The 20,782-nt window shown below is 21.3% G+C and overlaps 1 long non-coding RNA gene across 2 annotated transcripts in view; it reads right to left on the reverse strand.

Moving 5' to 3' along the window:
* Positions 1-1,398: 1,398 nt before the first annotated feature.
* Positions 1,399-20,782, reverse strand: part of LOC136970136 (uncharacterized) — a 35,718-nt gene continuing 16,334 nt past the window's right edge. For both annotated transcript variants that reach the window (XR_010879947.1, XR_010879946.1), the window contains exons 3-4: positions 2,356-2,493; positions 1,399-1,540 (exon numbers count right to left, since the gene is read on the reverse strand). This is a non-coding gene — a long non-coding RNA (uncharacterized lncRNA). The remainder of the gene's footprint in view (positions 1,541-2,355; positions 2,494-20,782) is intronic.

Consider the following 20,782-nt stretch of genomic DNA (forward strand, 5'->3'; position numbering starts at 1 on the left):
AAAAACTTAGTAAAAATCCACTAAAATTCAAGTTCCGAATATTCAGTAAAGATCATTTTTATATTTACTTTATTTTAAAAATTCATTTATTTTCCTTTTTTACTGTCTATTTTGTATGTTTATTTGTTTTTTTGTATGCTTGATAAATTGTTAAGTAAATATAATGTTTGTATATGTTACAGTTAATAAAATGCAGTAAAATATAGCCATAAATATATGTCGTTCTCTGTGGAATCTTTAAGATATCATGCATAAAAGAAATTGACAGTGATTGGTTACAGATATGTTTATCTTAATGCTAATTGGATGACTACTTGTTTATCTCGAAAATCCTTAAGGTAAATACGTTAAACAAATGTATGATCATAAACTATGCACGTTTATATATATATATGTATCTTTATTTAATTTACAGTAATTCTTTTATCATCTGCTTAATTTCTTGCATTTATTTATGATTATAATCTGTAGTAAAATATAATTAATTCGTGTCATTAAATTCTGTCCTCCTTTTCATTTGTTTAACATTGTAATGTGTAGAAAAATCGCGAAATTATGTTATATGATTAAACATAGATTATTTTAGTACTAAATCATAATGCATATTATAAGTAAATGATAGATAGATAAGCTGTTCGGATGTTTGTCATACGACTATTGACTTCGGAATCGATTATCATTATAGATGCAGATAAAACTGAATTTTTACATGAAAATAAATTACAATTCAATAGAACTGATATAAAATTCAAATATACTTCATACTTCATTTTTAATTTGCATTAAATTTTGTAGATTATTCTTGATTTGGAGAACCATCACGTTTAACTTTCTAGATTTTTAATTTCAGAATTAAAATAATTCAAAACATAATTTATAAATTATTAAAGTTTTATCAATTTAGAAATGATATCATTCTTTGCAATACTTCACACGTGATACTTCAATCATAAAATAAAGTTTACAATTGTAGATATAGGTCAAAAACATTACATTTTTTATTTTCATAGCTTTTATGACTTTTATAACTTAAAAATTTATAGATTTAGATAATTTATAAGTAAACAAGTTTTAAATCTTTTACTACAAGTAAAAAAAATTCATCATATATACTAATGGACTTCATCTCTAATATCTCATGCAACTAATCTTTATGACCATTCTCCGAACTATCTGTTTATCTTTATTATGCAGGCATCTTCAACATGAAACTATACGTTTGTAGTAACAAAAATATATATAATTTTAGGTATAATAGGTATAATTTGCTAATATCATTTACGATATACACATTATAGAACTATAAACTAAGATATAATTTCAAATACGATCATTGCATGTCGTCCAATTTAAATTCATTTTTTCATAATAAATAAATAAATATTAAAGAAATAAAAATTGGATTTTTTAAATTTATTGTTTTCTTCACAAAATATAAAAATGTTTTTTAACTTTTAACATTTTTTAATATTTTTTTTCGAGATAATTTATTGCAGCTTTTAACGTCTTGTTCTTCCAATATTACAGAATCAATTCATTTCTATTTTGACAAATTATAAATTTAATAAATAATAATTTTAATTAAAATGCTTAAATGTTAAATATTTGATTTGTTTTATTTTAATTTTTATTCAATATATCAAAACTTTATATTCAAAAAGAAACAGAAATGTCAGATAATATTAATTCTAATATATTTTTAAATAAATAAAAATATATATTTTTTAAACTTAATTAAATTTCTTGAATTTGCCAAATATATAAATCAATTTTAGATTGTAAAAAGAATATAAAAAATGATTTTTTAGAAAGAAAAACAAACATATTAATCATATTCAACTCAAATTTCTTTATCATAAATTAAATTTATTTTTTTTTATATTAAAAAATATGTACGGGATGTAGAAAACATTTAATATATTTTAAACTTAATAATTTAATAAAACATTAAAAGAAATTTTTATAAATTATAATTTTAAAAAAATTATAAATACTTTAAAATTATGTAAAATATTTTTGATGAAGTTCCTAAATACTAACAATTTTATATAATTCAAATTAATTTATGAAATTTAAAACATTAAATTACATTTATTTATTTTTTATATTTTAATTAATTTTTTTAAAAAAAAAACTCACAAATTTTACATAATTAAAATTAATTCATAATAAATTTTTATTTGAAAAAATATCAGATAAACTTTGAGAAAGTATTGATTTAAAAAAAAGAAAAAATAGATTTAATTTTTCTTTTAATTGATAAATTTCATGAATATTAAATTAGTTTGTTCTTTAATTTTATTTGTTATTTATTTAACCGAGTTGTAACTAAATTAAATACTTATAACGTAGTACCTTAACTTGATTATTTAGTACACTAGTTGAATGGACTTTAGTAGACACAACACGCATGCCAAACTGTCCATCATCTCCTATAAGATTGCATGTCAGCAAGTAGTAAACGTGTACAGTCTTTACATTAACAGTGATTACCTTTAACGATAAAATTCCATCATTAAATCTAATAGACTATAATTTTACACAAATTTATTTTATGAATATTTACTTTTAAATAGTTAAAAATTGAATTTTTGTTTGACTTAATTATTCACACTTTTACTTTAAATAATGTATAAAGTCGATTTAACTTTTCTGGTAATAAAAAAAAACCCTTTAAAATGCCTGCTTCATTTACTTTTACAGCGTGTTTTTTTAGGAAACGTATAGTCATTATACGTTTTATTTTTATAAATTAATAAACATTAAATTGTAATTTATATATTTTTACAGTTTTTATAAGATTTTAACAAAGATACGAAGTTCTTTTATTGAATAAAATATATTTGTGTAAAGGTGATTAAGCGTGTATTTGTATGAGGAATGGTCTTGTTTTTTTTTTTAATTTTTCTACGCACTTGTGCTTAAAATTAAAATGAATTGTAAAATAAATCTTTTTAAAAAATGAATTTTTATGAACATAAATTTAAAATACTATAATTTACCGCTATTAATTAGAGAGAGAAGTATAACTTATAAAGTACAAAAATAAAAAAATAAAACATTTTTATTTATTATTATACTTTTAAGACATAAATAAATAAACAATTTTAAAGGAGTAGAAGTTTCCTTTTCATTATTTTAAATTTTTTAGAAATAAATTTATTAAAAATATATTTTTTAATAATTTATTTTCAAATTAGTTTTTAAAAATTTTAATTACTTTAAAAAGAAAATTGTTATTTTAAAAAATAAAATAAAACATAAATCTTCGAAATAAAATTCTATTAGTTAATGAAAAGAGAAGTAACATATTCTAAAGGATTTGTGTCGACATTAAAAGAGTTTTTTTTTTTTTAATCTTCTCCTCCTTAATGAATAATTCACGAATTTCTTTAACACTTTCCGTGACTTTCCTTACAACAAAATGTGTTTGTTGATTTTAAATAAAAGAATAATATATCTTATAGGAAAAGCATTGACTTTAATTAGTCGGAGAAAGGCATAATAATTGATGTAACTTAACGTTCAGAATATTAAAATAACTCTTTAAAGATTTTCTCTTTCACAAAATACTAATTCGTTCCTTTAGGATTAAAAGTGTTTTGATAATAATGTTTTTAAGTTAATTATTATCATTGCCACAATATAAATAACACGTAAAAAATCACGTAAAACGAATATAAATTTTCGTAAATTTAAATAATTTTTCTTTTTTGTAAAAAACTTAAGTTATGAAATAACATAAAACTAATTACAGTTAATTCAAATAAAAGCCGAATTTTTTAACTATTGCAACACCTAGAATTATTTTGTTTTATTTATTTTTATAATATAAAAGTATTAAGCAAAATTTTATGATTGTAATCATGCGAATTACTATTATTATAATACTACATTAAGTTGTATTTTAATTATAATCTACTACAATTTTTATTATTTTAAACGATTATAATTAAGTTTAATGTATTTTAGAATATTTTAAATTTTAATTAACATAATAACTTTTTGCTATAAATCATACAGTAATATAAATAATTGATTTTTTATAAAAGTAATGTATACGACAAAGTAAATTTTAACTTAATTATTTTTCAATAAAAATATTAAAATGTCGAAAAGTTTTCAACTTTAATTGATAATAACGTTAGTAACCATTAATATTACTGTATTAGTAGTGGTAAGTATCAGCACATACTGTACATTAATAGTAAACAGTACTAAAATTTTAGTAATACGAAGTAATAGTGTATAAGGTACTGTACATTCAAACCTGCAATAACGGCCACTTCTAAATGGCGTCAATTTTTTCGGCAGCTTATTTTTTAAATGCAACAAAATTGCCTCGGAATAACGGCCATTTTTTATGTTCCTGTCACTGTCCGTTGTTTAGAGGTTTGACTGTTATTACTGTATTAGTAATTGTAAGTACTAGCACTAAAGTAGTACTAAAAATATTAAATTCTTAGTAAAATGTTATATATAAATATAGAATCTCATTAATATTTTTAGTACTAGTACTTACAATTACTAATACAGTAATAACAGTCAAACCTCTAAACAACGGACAGTGACGGAACATAAAAAATGGCCGTTATTGGAGATTTCTTAGTAAAATGTTATATATAAATATAGAATCTTTAATGTAATATTAGATTATTATTTTACATTTTTTTAAAAATGTATATCATTGACATTCAAGTATCGTCTTAAGTAGTCAAGGTTTTCCAAGAAGGGGTTTTATTATAATAAATTTTAGATAAAAATAGAAGTTTGCATTTCTTAATTTAATTTAATGTACTTTTTTATAGAATAACCGATTTTATAATTAATAACTCTTTCTCTTTTTTTTTTTGTTTTTTTTTTTAATTCTTAAACGACGTGAATGTCAAGTCATAGTATATTTTTAATAAACGATATTTTATGTATAACAAACGTGTAAATTCGTGACGTTCGTGACGTAGATAGGCATTTCGTGACGAAATCATCGCATGAATTAACACGATAATCCAATATAGAATAAGATAGTTAGAAACAAACATTTATTATTAGAATAACGTTATCATTATTTTTCTTTTACTTTATTTTCACTGCGGGTAATTTTATTATTTTAATTATTATTATTAACAATTTTGAAAGATTATTTTCAATATATAATATTAAAAACCATTATTATAAATCATACTTTTTATAAAATTAAGTTATTGTAATAATTTATACGTGCATTAAGATTAATTTCTTAAGAAATTAATTATTTAAAAATTGTATTTTTAATTGTAATTAATTTTATTTTCTGAAAAAAATGGTTTAAGAATTTTATAGAAAATAATTATAATCATTTTAAACAATAAATTAACTTCCTAATAAATATTTTATTTTAAAAAAAGAATCCAGAATGTTAAGTTTTTAAAACAATTAATTTTATTTGCTAAGAAATATTATAGAAAATAACCATACAATCGTTGAATTTTAAACAATATTTAAATTATAAATTATGTATTTACTATATATTATGTATAAATATATTAACAACTTAAAATTCAAATTGTAATTCAAGTATTAAATTTTTTTTAAAATTAAAATAAGTTAACAGTAAGAATTTAATTTTTACATGAGGAAAATATAAGTAATAATGTAAAGCACGTCATTAAACCAGTAATAATTTATAAGTTAAAAATAACTTTTATAGTTATTCTCAATTTTACATATACACTTCATGAATTATACTAAGTTATTTCTACTTACTTTCAATCATATTTCTTTTATAACTCATAAATCATATACCACTCTAATAATCATATACATATATATAAGTACAGCTGTACTATATGAAACCAGAACATTAATAATATATAAATATATATATATATACATTTTATTATTTAAATAAAGGAAAAAACAGCAATATTGATCGATATTGCTTTTTATCTTACATTAAACAATAGATACTTGCATATATTTATATAAAATTTATAAATTAAAAATTTATCTCATGAATGTAATTATAATAGATAAAAATCGGTTATTGAACGAATTTTTAAATGAGATTATAATTTATCCTTGACTCCTAGTGACGTCATCATTTCCTGATGTCCTTGAAGCAGATACTATTGCGTCTGTTACAAAAGACCTTGGTACTTGTCTTTATATGATGATGATGTTGCTATAGTTATCAATGGAGAGTCAATTGTTGATGACAAAGGTCTTTTTAAGGTCATAAATTTTAATGAATAATATATATATATATATATATATTTTGTAATAATAAATCAAGCACTTATTTTATTATTGTTTTCTAATATATTTAAATATTTTATTGTATTTTGTAAGAGAATTATGCTTCTTATACACGACATCTCATGCTTAAATGTGCATGTAAAACAACTCAACGTATAATAATCATGTGCTATTTTGAGCTGTTTTAGAATTTAATACATAAGAAATATTCATTTTTAACTTTAATAAATATTATTTTTCTTCGATTCGCTTTAATTTCAGCTATTTTTTTTTTTTTTTTTTTTTTAATTTCACATATACTCCTTATATATTTTATTTGTTTTTAGTTTCTATATAAATGAAACTTGAGTAAAAGTAAGATTTTTCCATCTTGTACGAGATAACATTACAGTCCATTTTATAAAGATTTTATTATTAAATGGATTCTTTATTTTTCTTCATTTTCTTTGCTTTCATCTTATGAGTTTTCTTAAGTGATTGACTGTAGTACATATACATCTTTAAGCTCTTTTTCCCCTCTTGGATGATGTATATTCTAATTAAACAAACGTTCTAACGGGATTTATGATTACAATAATTATAAAAATTAAATTTTTAAAAATTACAACAAATGTATTCTGTTTTTTTATCTCGTATAAAATCTATAAATTAATTCAGACTTTCGTAATTGAATTATTATTATTATTATTATATCTATTCATGGATATACATGCGAAACAAGATAATACGTGAATAACATGAAAAATATTTTAATGATTTTTATAAATATATAATGATATCAAGATATTTTTAGATAATATTGTTTATTTTTTTAAGAAAAGGATCTAAAGATTGTTAAATATATAAATTTTACATATGAAATAGTCGATAAAATCAAGAGGAAAAAGTGCATATATAATTTATTGAACGAGTAATAAAAATTTAATTTACTTTATATTGATTATGTATATGTCGTTTTAAAATGTAAAAGTAATTTTTTGAGAGGGGAAAAAATTTAATGTTAGAAATTATCGATATTTCGTTCAAAATTAAATAATCAAAATTCTTATCACGAAAAGAATATCAAATCACCTAAACATACAAGCTTCATTTACTTTAAATTTATTTTTGAATATTTAAGATAAGTCTTTATATATATAAAGTCTAATTTATTATATTACATACAAACACATTTACACAAACAGGATTATAAACGTTCATGTTACACAATAGAGCAACGTGTAATGTATACAAGGAAAGAAATTTTACATTTAATTGCTTAAATACATTCAATTCTATTGGATGAAATGATTGTTAACTGAATTATTTATAAGATTTTAAACTTAACTTTTTGTAATTCTGCAATCGAAGACAATTTGTTCTTAAGTTAAAATACTTTTTTTTTAAAGTACAGAGAAAACGTAGGTTTTTCTTTCCCAACTTAAATGTTGAATAATCTTTTTTTAAAAATATATTTCTATTTTTTTTCTTTTTTTTTGTATTTATTTTACAATTTAACTTAAATACTTTAAAGTATATATTTGTAAGTATTTTTTTATGCAAATAGAAAGAAGTCGTAAACAATCGTTTAGGGAATAGATATTTTTGTATTATTTACATGAAAAAATATCCATTTAACAAAAGATAAAAATATATAAATTTTTCAATTCGAGATTTTTCATATAAAATAAAATTCTAAGAAGTTCAGCTTTAAAAATAATACAATATATTTATATATTAAATTATATTATTTTCTAAAAATGCATTCACATGACTACTTTGTTTATGAGATTTTAAAGCTATGTTTTCAATATGGTGCTTGTTTAAATTCCAGTTTTTTTAGATAATATTACATTTTAATTTTATTTAATATTATTTTCTAATAAAATTATCAATAACGACTAAAAATAAATACTTTCAACTCTAGTTAACTCGTTGGTACTTATGCGTAAAGTGTTCATTCAAGCGTGGGTCATCAAGAATGTGAGGTCAACAAAATTCGCATTCGATGAGAATTTCATATAAAATTTATTTACATTTGACAGAGATATTTTTAAATGTAATTAAATTGATTAAGCAAGGTTTTTGATTTATAAAAATTACAATTTTTTTTTAATTGCAACCTCGCAACATCCTTTGCACAAATTCCATTTCATGTTTAAAACTTAAATTAAATTCCATTTATTTTTTGAAATTATATACAGTAGAGCATCGATTATCCGACCCCCGATTAACTGACAGCGTTCTAGTCGGCAAATTCAAATGTCCGCTAGTGATGTGGCGCTACAATATTTGGTTATGTCTAGGCTACTTTAATACTATTTTTGTTAAATTTTTGCATGTTTTAGCTGGCAGCACTGGCTCGACCATGAAAGGGAGGCTAGTATTTAAACCAGGCCTAATACACTATACTAATAATGTATTTTTTCATACTTTTCGGTTATCCGACTTTTCGGTTATCCGACCAACCCGTCCCCAATTAGGTCGGATAATCGATGCTCTACTGTATTTAAATAAATTATTAAAATTAAAACACTATTAAATTTAAAGTAAATATAACTGATATAAAGTAATAAATAATCATGTTATTTTATACTCTTATATAAAAAATATACTATTTTAAGATGTTATTTTTTAAAACTTTTATCAATTTTTTGTTGTTGTTGTTTATATTGTTGAAAGTTGTATTTTTGTTTATTTTTCTTAAAAAATATTATTCAAGTATATATATTTATTTATTTATTTATTTTCAAAAATGTATTCTATGACCAGTTACAAATGTCAACATTCTCATATATCTTCTGATATTTCTTCAAATCTTACATTGTAGATCCAAAACATTCTTATATTTTTTCTATAAAAATTTATTGTTTAAAATTGCATATTTTCTTATCAAATTCGACTTTCTAACAATATATTACGAAATATGATTGCATATAAATTGATGAAAACACGCAATAATTCGAAAACGTCCAACATACAAAAATATCATTTTATAGATTATATTAAATCATCTTTAAATATAATATTTATAAAATACTATAAAAGTTGGTAAAATAAATTTTTTATTATATCAATTTGTTTTATTTAATCTATTGTAAAATTAAAAGACATACACAAAAAAATTGCGAACTATTTTTCATGTATTTTTCACTACACCTACCTAAAAATAATATTGTATGGGCGTTAATTACAATTAAATTATACCCCAAAAAATACAAAATTTTACTTTTCCAATTACGTATTTGTCTATAAATTATTATTTTTTAATTCTTCGCCTAAATGATCACAAAAATCTATTTTAACTACTTCATCACATATTCAGCCAAACATATCTTAATTATCTGGAATTGTAATTTATATTATAGAGTAATTATAGTACAGTATAAATTATAGTACGGAAACTAATATAAATTATAATATACTGCTAAACATTACTAATCATCGAGTAGGTAAGCTTAATCTTGACACGATTCATTAATTTAAACCTCATATATTCTGATCGTCCGATTATAAAAATAATTTATATAATTTACTAAACAACTTTAAATTATCATTAATCTTTAATGTTTTTTTCGGTTACATCTTTTTATTATCATCAAAATAGTTAATTGCCTTTAAAATGCAAATGTGTAGTAACTACGCGTGCAAAATGTTAATATGTATGGCACATTTTAAAAAACGTTTCCTCGTTTATTAGGTAACAAAAATATTTATAAAATGCTTTTAAAATGTAAAACAATATAAGCAAAAATTATTTTAAAAATTAATCAATTAATACTATAAACATTTAAAATTTTAATTTAATTTTTTACACATATGTACTGTATAATATCATTAAGTATATTTATTTTACTGATTAGAATTTTGATATTTAAATCCGGTATAACACGTAAATCATCATTATAAATGCTTATCAATATCTGATATCATGTTATATTCAATTAAATAAAAATTATTATCTAAAAATTCCTAACTCCAACAATGCAAGGAATATAATTATTATAGTTAGGAGAATACGTTATAAAATAATATATTTTAAATTAAATTATAAATCTCTCAAAAGACTATATTTATTTTTTATTAATAATAATCTAAACCCGTTTTGATATTTTAAAATAAATCTTCATCAAACTTTAACTAAGAAACTTGACACAAATAGCACTTTACTTATGTGATTACATAGTAATAGAAGAAAGACAATAACCTACTCAAAGGTTCAGGCTAAAGGGGAGGGAAGAAGGGGAAGAGAAAAGATATATTCAAGCGTGATGCAAGAGATGACCTGGACAGAAAAAGAAAGGGTTGAAAAGGTTTGCCGGATGGTCGAGGCAATTTAGGCGTTAGCCTATCGCTATGGGGGACCCAGGATGCATCCTGGCGAGTAACTCTTCAGAAATTTCTCATGGGCGGTCTATCCTAGATACTATCTCTCCACCTAGTTGCCCCTATTGTGGGCTTGGTCGAGCCCACGATGGATATAGTAAAACGGCCGTTTAGTGCCCACAAATAGATAATTTGTTCAATGCGACAAAAATCAAAAGAATAGTGATGGATAAACTCTATTCTAAAAACTTAATACAAAGGATGTATTAAGTTTTTAGAAACTATATACAAGAATAAAACTAAATACAAAATATACACATGTTGGAAAGAGCGACCACTTTGTTCGGCTCTAGTGATTTAGTAGCAACAACAAATTTCCTTAGAGCTCCTAGTGTTTTCTTGTTTTTAATAATTTCCTTTAGTGACTTGCCTAATTTTATGACTTTCTGTATAAACACATTCCTTTCTTGATTAAGCAAAGAACAGTCATAAATAAGATACTAAAGAAATTGATCTCTACCTATAGTGCAATGGTATTGTAAATCATCAGAGTGAAGAATATTCAACTCTATGCAAACATTCAAAAAATTCTACGACTGGCAAGACTCTGACTGTGATAGAATTCAAAATGGAAGAATTTCAAACTCTATTTTCGTTGTGAATTGGAAATAACTTGAAAAAATATATTTGCCAGTAGTTTCTGTTTCCCATCGTTTTTGCAAGTGTTTAATCATATTTTGATGACGAAAGCTTTTAATTTAATTGATTAAAATTTTGATATAGTTATAACAAGTTGATGTTTCCAACAAACTTGCAAGATTCGCCTTTTTGCCCCACAATTCCATGTATCCTTGCAAGATTTTCCCCACAATTTCTCGTATCCAAGTGAGAGTAATTTCATGATTCGAAGATAGCAGACGAATAAGCTTACCAGTTCTAACAGCAATAGCATTATTGTATTGTTTTTAATGGTCAGTGGCGCGTTAACCTATGGGAAAAGGGACAATTGCCTGGGACCCTCACCAGCAGGGGCCCGCCTAAACTAATCTTTTATAAGAATATTTTTTCCTAAAAATTCCCCCGATGAAAAATGCCTGAAGTCAACACTGTACACTGGCCCTTAATTTAAATGTCTGGGCCTCGTGAAACTATAAAACGCCACTGTCAATGGTCTTAAAGAGTTGATTGTCCTAATACAGATACAGTGCTATGTTATGTATGAATTTAGTGTGACTCTGTATTGTACTGTACATGTTGGAGGGCTATTACGGTTCATACTGCAGTGTAGATATAGCTTGATTATATAGTGAAATATTACAAAATAATTAAAAATTAGTTGAAATTAATAAAGTAGTTATGTAAAGAACCTTATCTCTAAATCATTTTAATATAAAAAATCATTTAAAAAAATTAAAATTAAATAATTTTCAATGATTACAGTCCACTAACTATAATATTTCATTTCATAACCAACAATATAACTAATAACAAAAAAGTTTTATAACTTATATTATAAACTAATCTATACATTCATTCAACATATTGTAAGTAAATCATAAACTAAATATAATAATATTAATATAAAATTTTATCAATAAATGACTCCGATTTATAAAATGGATTCATATCATTAAAATTTATAACCTTTCTATAAAGGGAATAAATAATTTATTGAGAAAATAATCACAATATTATTATAATATAACTATATTATAACCAATATCAAAGTTCTTAGAGTAAAATAACCTAAGTAATTAACTATAAATAATTCAATTAATACTTTTACAGCTCAAATATTTTTTTATATAAATTATATTTTTCAATTTTTAAATATAATAATTTATATACAATAACTTAGTCAATTTATTAAAGTATTAATCAGTTATAAACAATCATCATTAATATTATGTTTATTAACCTTAATTAATCAATGTAGATAGTTTATATATATATTTAAAACTGAAATTACATTTTTTAATTAAAAGTTTTATAAATTTTATTTTTAAATTTTAAATTTAATATGGTAAAACCTGTGTGAGCCGGAATCGCTTCGTTCCGCAGAATTTAGGCAGGTTTCTTTTCTATACAGGTTTTACTGTGCTATGTTGAGCTGAACGCTAATTAATAATATATAATAATATTAAATAATAATAATATTTATAATAAATTTTGATTATATTAAAATAAATAATAAAAAATGATTCCATGTAAAAGCATGTTTTATAAACTTTAAAAAAAATAAATAAAAAAACTTTTTAAAAAAATGAAAAATAAGCTGTTTTCTTATTTTTATATAAAACTTCTCAATTTATATTTTATACAATGTATAAGTTGAAAAGCCTGTTCAGTTTGTTTTCCTTTTATTTTTTAAGTATTTTTATTTACTTCAACAGAATTATTTGAACATCTTTTTGTACATTTGTACATTAGTAATAATCATTATAAATAAACAAATTCTAAAAAAAATATTTTATATCTACAATTTAATTTGTAAATCTGAAATAAAATTCTATAAAATAAAAAATTTAAAAAACTAATTTATTCAATTAAATTTAAATTTTATAATTAGTAATTTTATAAAATAATTAAATTTAAAAAATGCTTTATTATCTTTCTATTTTTTAATTTAAAACATAAATAATTATGTATTGAATATATTTATTTTATTTACCTTATTCGTGATTTAATAAATTAAACAACTACTTTAGAAGCTTGCGATTTATAAATAAAAGAAAACATGCTTCGCTTGACGAATCTTCTTTCAATATATATATGATTAATTAAAATAATTGATAAGCTATATTTCATGTAAAAGAAAAAAAACCTTCCGACTTTAAAACTATTACAAGGAAAATTTTCCATAAATATTTCAACTTAACTGAAGGAAAGTTCAAGGTTGCTTGAAAGCACAATTCGGTTGTTAAAGTAAATGAAAAATTATTGACCTCAATTAGTTTGTTTACAACCTTAAACTAGCTCAAACAGGTAAATAGTTAAATTAAGAAATGATACAAAATAAGATAAGGTTGTGTGTGAGTGTTTTTAGAAAATTTATACTAATTTAATCGTACATACTTGCTGTTTAGATAATATATAATGATATTTTGAATCTTTTAATTAATTATTTCAAAATGTCTTTGATTTTCTAATATTGTTACAACTATTGTAATAATGTTGTAATTGCTACTTTGGATTAAAGACAAGACAACAACAAGGCAATGGATGCACTGAGCTGATGAGTCAATGTAGTTGAAGGGTCGATATTGTTCGAGATAATTATGCTTAATTTAATACTATTTTCAAAATCTGTTGTTGAATTAATGTTAAAAATTGTAAAAAAATAATGCTTTAAATTTAATATAAATTTATTAACTGTAAATAGTTTAACTGAAATGTATAAAACTTATTTTCTAGAATGTATTGACTGTAAATATAATAACTTAAATTTCAGTGTAATTTTTATGATATTACATATAAAATAATTTTTTCAGCATAATAATATATAGTATAAATACCATTATATAGTAGTTAGTTTCTATTGCAGTAATGGAAACTATATTGCAAGAGAAAATTAACCTCTTAAAAGTAATTCTCCCTCATAACTTCTATGTAAAAATAACTGAAAATTAAGCCTAATTTATTATTATATCTACAGAAAATAAAGAGAAAATAATATTAAAATTATATATATTTTTTCCAAAACATTTAATTCTTTACATAATCGATTCTCTTATTGATATTTATTATCCTTTAATATTTACAAAACAGAATTAATTAAATAGACTTAATTAAAACGCTAATAAACATATTAAAAACGTAAAATAGTATAAATATACGAAAAACGTATTTAAATATAAATAATAAATTACTAGTATAACATCGAAAAACATTGTTGTTACATGCCACTTAGCAATTACGACCTTGAGCTAGTTGTCAATAATAAATATTTAATTCTAAAAAAATACGAAATATAGCAAATAAATAAAACAGTATTTTTATTAAATTATATTATAAACTATCAAAATATATTAATTAAAATTATTTTGTATAAATATAACAAAAGTTATGTTTACGAGAAAACTGCTTAATAAGTTTACAGTTCAGCGAGTGTTTTAGAAGAAATTATCAAAAAAAAAAAAGTTAAAAATTATTTATTTTTAATAATCAATATCGTGTATATTATTACAGATATAATATATATATATATTCGGTTTAATTATACTTTGTATAACGTAATTGAAATTTCCATATTGAAACAACTAAGTACTTTGCTGGCCTTGAAGCTAAAATGAGTAATTTCGATGTGTTGGCGTGCAAAAGTTCACTTCACTAGTATAAAATTTAGAGAAAAACTAAAATATATTTTCATAACATTCAATATTGACATAACAACTTTGATCTTACTTCATATACTTTCTGAGAAATTTCTAATAAAGTTTAAACACATACCGGATTTGGTGTAGGCGTATTGATAAATGTATATAATTATGTTATTAAATACAATAAATATACAAATTTGAATATACACGTATATAAATTACTTTATAAATATTCAATTTAATATATATTGAATAATTAAAATAAATGAAAAATGGCGGAGTTAACAATGACAGAGCATTATACGGGATTGTGTATTGTATAAAAGGTGTGTGTTTTAAATGTAAACGATTTTTAACCTTTGACTATGATTGGTCGATGTTTAAATTTAGAAAAAAATTCCAGAAGCTGATGACATGTCTGAAAGAAATGCAAATCTACCATGATTATGTTCATGGTATGTACAGTACATACATGATATGACAAAGTACTGTATTACAATAGAGATAAAATAAAAATTGATTTTTCTTTCAATCGTAATGCATTAAGATAATTACATAAATGTATATACGTAATACATAATATTAAAAAAATATAAATTCAAAATTTTACATAAATCACTTCCTTAATATACGTATAACTGACATTTAACTTTATTAAAAAATATTTATATAATATTCGAATTTTATTTTAAATTTTTTGGATTTCTTTCTGATATAAATAAATTAAATTTTATTAAAATATATTTATATATATTTAATTATCTCATAATTGAACACATTTTTTAATAATATAGGAGGAGGAAAAACATATAATTAACATAGTAAGTACTTTAACACTATTATTAACTTCTAAAACTTATAGAGTAATAAAATAAGAATTGAAAATACAAAATAGTAAATTAATTTTTTACTAAATTACGAAATTCTTTTAATTATAAATCTAAAGTGATTTATAATCCTTAAATGCTATTTTAATACACAATCAAGTAGTATGATAAGCTATTATCCACCTAAATAAAGTTCAATAATGGTGTATAAAAAATTATAAATTAAACGTTGAACACGAAGAAAAGATTTTTCATTTTATAATGAAGGTCACTTCCTAGACTAAATTAAACTACAGTATCAACAACTAAATTATTATAAACTTGAGCTGTTAAAGGCTTTCAACACCATTTAAATATATATATATATATATAATAATGTTTAATATAATAATATGGGTCAAGGTAAGAGACTATTATTATAAAGCGCAATAAAATTGATCAACAACGCAAGAAATTTGATTATATTTTTCTCACTCCTTCACTAGTGATATATAGGAGTATAATAAATTCAGAAAAATATATTTAAATATTTTTACTCCTGATCAATATATTCAACTGTGCCAACATATTCCATGTTGAAATTCAAATTCCTAAAGTTTTTTAATATTGACATTTTACCAGCTTTATCTCAAAGTCAATATTTTCTAGAATCATTTACACAGTCCAATAGGGGAGTGAGTTTTCTGTTATCGTTATTTTATTTTATTTTATTTTATTTTTTTGATGTAATATCGGTGAAAGTATTTTCTTATATAATATCCAGAAAAAAATGACATGTAGCATATTGTTTATCCAATTTTGATACAAGAAAACTGAAATTTTATTAAAGACTATCGATTTTTCCAATATCTCTTATATTCAGTTTGCTTGTAAGTTTGTCTGTTTGTCTATCCGTAAGATTATTCAACAACAACTACGAGCTTACAAAAGACGAGGATACGCTCTTCTTGCACAGTTTTATATTGAAATAAATCTCTTTTGGCATCTCAAGAAGCTAGAAAGTCAAATTTTTGTATCCATTTTGTGCGTCAGTCTGTATATATACAGATTTATCTGTTTATAAAATATTTTTCAAAGTAAAAAGTATTTAAAAAAAAAATTGATTGCATTAGTGGGGGGTGATACGGTTGTAGGAGAACAATTGCTCCTTTACAACCAAATTTAAATTATTCAAAACTGAATAAAAATTATAACATTTCTGATAAAGATCGAATATGACAATTAAAAAATATCATTAATTAATTTTGATTGATTTATTAACGTCAGAATTGAAAAAATCATTTAATTAAAATTCTTTAATAATATTTTCGTTATTGATGGATAAAATCAAGAAAAAAAAAACAAAATGCAAATGATAATATACAACATTTAAGTAATAAAACGAAGAGTAATTTGATCTATGAAAATAATTTGAATACATATACATCACCTAAATAATTTGTGAACCTTCAACTATAAACAATGTGAAGCTGTCAGCATGACTAATGTACATTCATCTGAGCAAACAGGTTTTACTTTAAAAGAAAACAGGAAAAGTTTATCAAGGGCAGTAATGAAATGTTACACTATCATTTTTAACAAGAATTTTTAGTTCACCATTTATATATATATATATATATATTAAAAGTATTTAAAAAGGAAACAGCTAATTATATGCTCTGTTAGAGAAATTAATAAGAACTATTAACTATATTACTTAATGAAAAATATCTAATTATATTTATAGAAATTTATTATATTTATTAATTAATATTTTTCAGATATTTATTAGATGATTATAAAATATATAACAATAAATATTATTTTATAAAAATGTAATTGTAACTATGTTTAATATATTTGCAAAGGGAAAATTTCCCTATAAGGGGGTAGTACAAATACAAGTATTACATTAATTTTGTTTAATATATATAAAAGACATTCTAAAAATTTAAGTTTGTTTTCATAATTTTTTGTGTTTTATTTTTTAATTTTTTAATTTTAATCTATAACCGGTTTAATTTAGTTTATAATATTAAATTGGTTTGTTGTTTTCACTTTATAACTAATTTTATTTTGTTTATAGTATTAAGTGTTTATGATTTTATTATTGAAATTGTTACCAAAAATTAAAAAGTAATTATAATTAATATTTAATGACCTTTAAATGTATACTGAAAATTTAAGGATAAATTTAATTTTATTTTATATTTTAAAGAATTATTATTAATTAATTTTTATTTATAATATATATTTTAAACTTTTAGGGAAAAATAATAATGTTAATGCAATCTAGAACATCGAATTTCCTTATTTAATAAAATAATAAAATTTGATTAAATTTATTTATTAAAATTTTCCTGCTGTTTATATAATAATAATAATAATAAATTGAATGATTAAACTGGATTAATAATTTTTATTTTTAAAATTTTATAAAGTTACAGAATAAAATTTTATTTTAAAAAATTTATTTAAACGAATTTTTATAATATAAAATGTAACATAAATTTTTCTATAGAAAAGTAATCTCAATTCAGCTTGAAGGAAATTATTACAAAAATTAACAAGGAAAAATTGTTTATGATTTTTCCTTGTTAATTTTTGTAATAATTTCTAATAATATAAGTTATAAAATTTATTTTATAAATTATATTATTAAATAAAAATCATAGTTTACAATTATTGTGAAGTTTTATGCTCAACAATCACGATACAAAATTAATTTTTTAAATTAAAATTATATTGTAGTAAATTATAATTACAATTAATCACAAAATTATAAATATAGTTATTTCATATCATATTTGAAGTTTTTCTAAATCAAGTTTTATCATTCTAATAATATTTTTAACATATCTAACAACAGAACAAAAATATCCCCCCCTGACAAACAGGAAATTTCTTGATATAAATAACAAAAATATATCTTGATATCATTTCCGAAACGACATCAAGAGTTATCTTTGGATATGTTTTTAGGAAATATATTTTCTTTAAGTGTCAAAAATGTCAGATTAACTGTAAGAAGCTTGATTATTTAGTTAAATGTAAAAGTATCAACTTTATACCTTTACAGTATACATATATTGTATGTTAATATAATGATCATCTTAACAATCTCTACAAAAAACTTTATATATATATTTTTTTTAAATTTATTATTGAAAAAACTTACAAAGTTTCAAAATTTAAATCATTTCACAATTTTATAAAATTAATCATCATTAAAAGTAAGTAGAATTATTACGCAAATTTGCAATTTGTCCATCGGCGTTTTTGTAATTTATTGCAATTGCTTTTTCTTAAAATTGAATAAATAATAATATTTTTGGTTAAAATTACAATCATTTTTTGACTGTTAATAAATACTTTATAACTTAATTAAAATTTTAAATAAAAATTAAAGTTTATAAATACAAAACTGACACTTTTTAGTATAATTTAAGAAAATAATAATAATACGATAAATTGTAAAAATTCTTACGAATTAATAAATTATATATTTAATTTATTTATTATCTGTTAATTAAATTTATCATTACCTCATTCTAGAGGGCATTCCATAAGTTTTTAATAATAATAAGTGTAATAATAAGCTACATAATTTTAATTTATTGTGTTAAAATATATAATAGTTAAGTAAATATTTATCTAATAACAATTTTTTTTTATTTTGTAACTCTTCTTTTTTATTTTTATAACAGAAAGTATCACAAATTATAATCAAAGATGTCAGTTTTCTGTAATACTGCACATCAAAGTCCATAAAGACAATCTCGGTTGACAAATCACGTTAATAAAGACATATTAAACGAAAAGTTATTGAACAATATGTACGTTACAAATGGATTCTATATTATATTATATTTTGATGAAACCATAGGGAATATTAGATGGGAATATAATGTATTATTCATCGATTCAATAACATATTATGTTGAATGTTTGATAAACTAGCTTTGTAATTAATTCTGCTACAACAGAGTACATTCAACTTAATAATTTTCCATAACTCATCACGAATTATTATTCTAATTCGATATTTCTCAACTTTTTTCGTTAGGCATTCCTTTACAAAGTAATGGAAAACATCTTCAGTAGTAGCGATCTACCAGTTGGAAAATTTAAATTAATGGAATAAAAATTATATAAATCTTATTAATTTATCGAATATAAAATAATTATATCCTATTCTAAATAATATATTGTAAACTACGTTATACTTGAGATAAAATAACAAAGTAAAAATACATTTTATATATTGTATTTAAATTTTTTTTAATAATATTTATAATTAAGTTGCCTTAATAAATACTTTAAATTTTCCTTATAAAAAGCCATAAAAATAAAGTAAAATTTTAAAATTATATATATATATATATATTATATATACAGTAAAATTGAAATTAATGTAAAAATATACCTCGAGTAATTCTGTAATAAAAGAAATTAATTGCTTCATATTTTTATGCATTAAAATACATTTATTATAATTAAATCCTTATATAAAATGACACTAGTAAATTTACAGCTTTAAATGTTTAAAAGCAATAAAAAGTCCCGATTTTTCAGAAATTTAAACCTATTTTAAAGCACATTTAGCAATGATTCGATAATAAAATAAAATATAAATAAATAAATAAGTTTAAATGCATAAAAAGTATTTTATTGTAATTAAATCCTTTTCAACAAAGTCGATGTAATTACAATAAAACAATTATTGTAATTTAAAATGAGTAGATTTAATGGATTAATTTTTACTAAATTTATAGCATTAATTCTTTTATCTGAACATTCGTAAATTCTGCTATAAGGATTATTTGTTTTTTTTAGATTTAACACCACTTTAAAAACATCCTAGAGCATATTCAGTACGGTTTATAATATTCACCTTGAGACCATACGAACAACCATTCAAGGAAGAGACACAAATATCGATCAGATGTTTCACTTGCTCTAATGTAAAACTGCTTCAGAAACTCGTTACAATGAATATTTTAATATTCTTATTCAATAATTTTATTTATATTTTATGAAGTACAAGTACAACGCATTAATTTATCGAATTGCACCGAGTAACTTTTTATTATTTTATTTTAAAAAAGGCAGTGTAAA

This window comes from Centruroides vittatus, unplaced genomic scaffold (genome assembly GCF_030686945.1).
Source record: "Centruroides vittatus isolate TY-2023 unplaced genomic scaffold, ASM3068694v2 contig_19, whole genome shotgun sequence".
NCBI classification, from domain to species: domain Eukaryota; kingdom Metazoa; phylum Arthropoda; class Arachnida; order Scorpiones; family Buthidae; genus Centruroides; species Centruroides vittatus.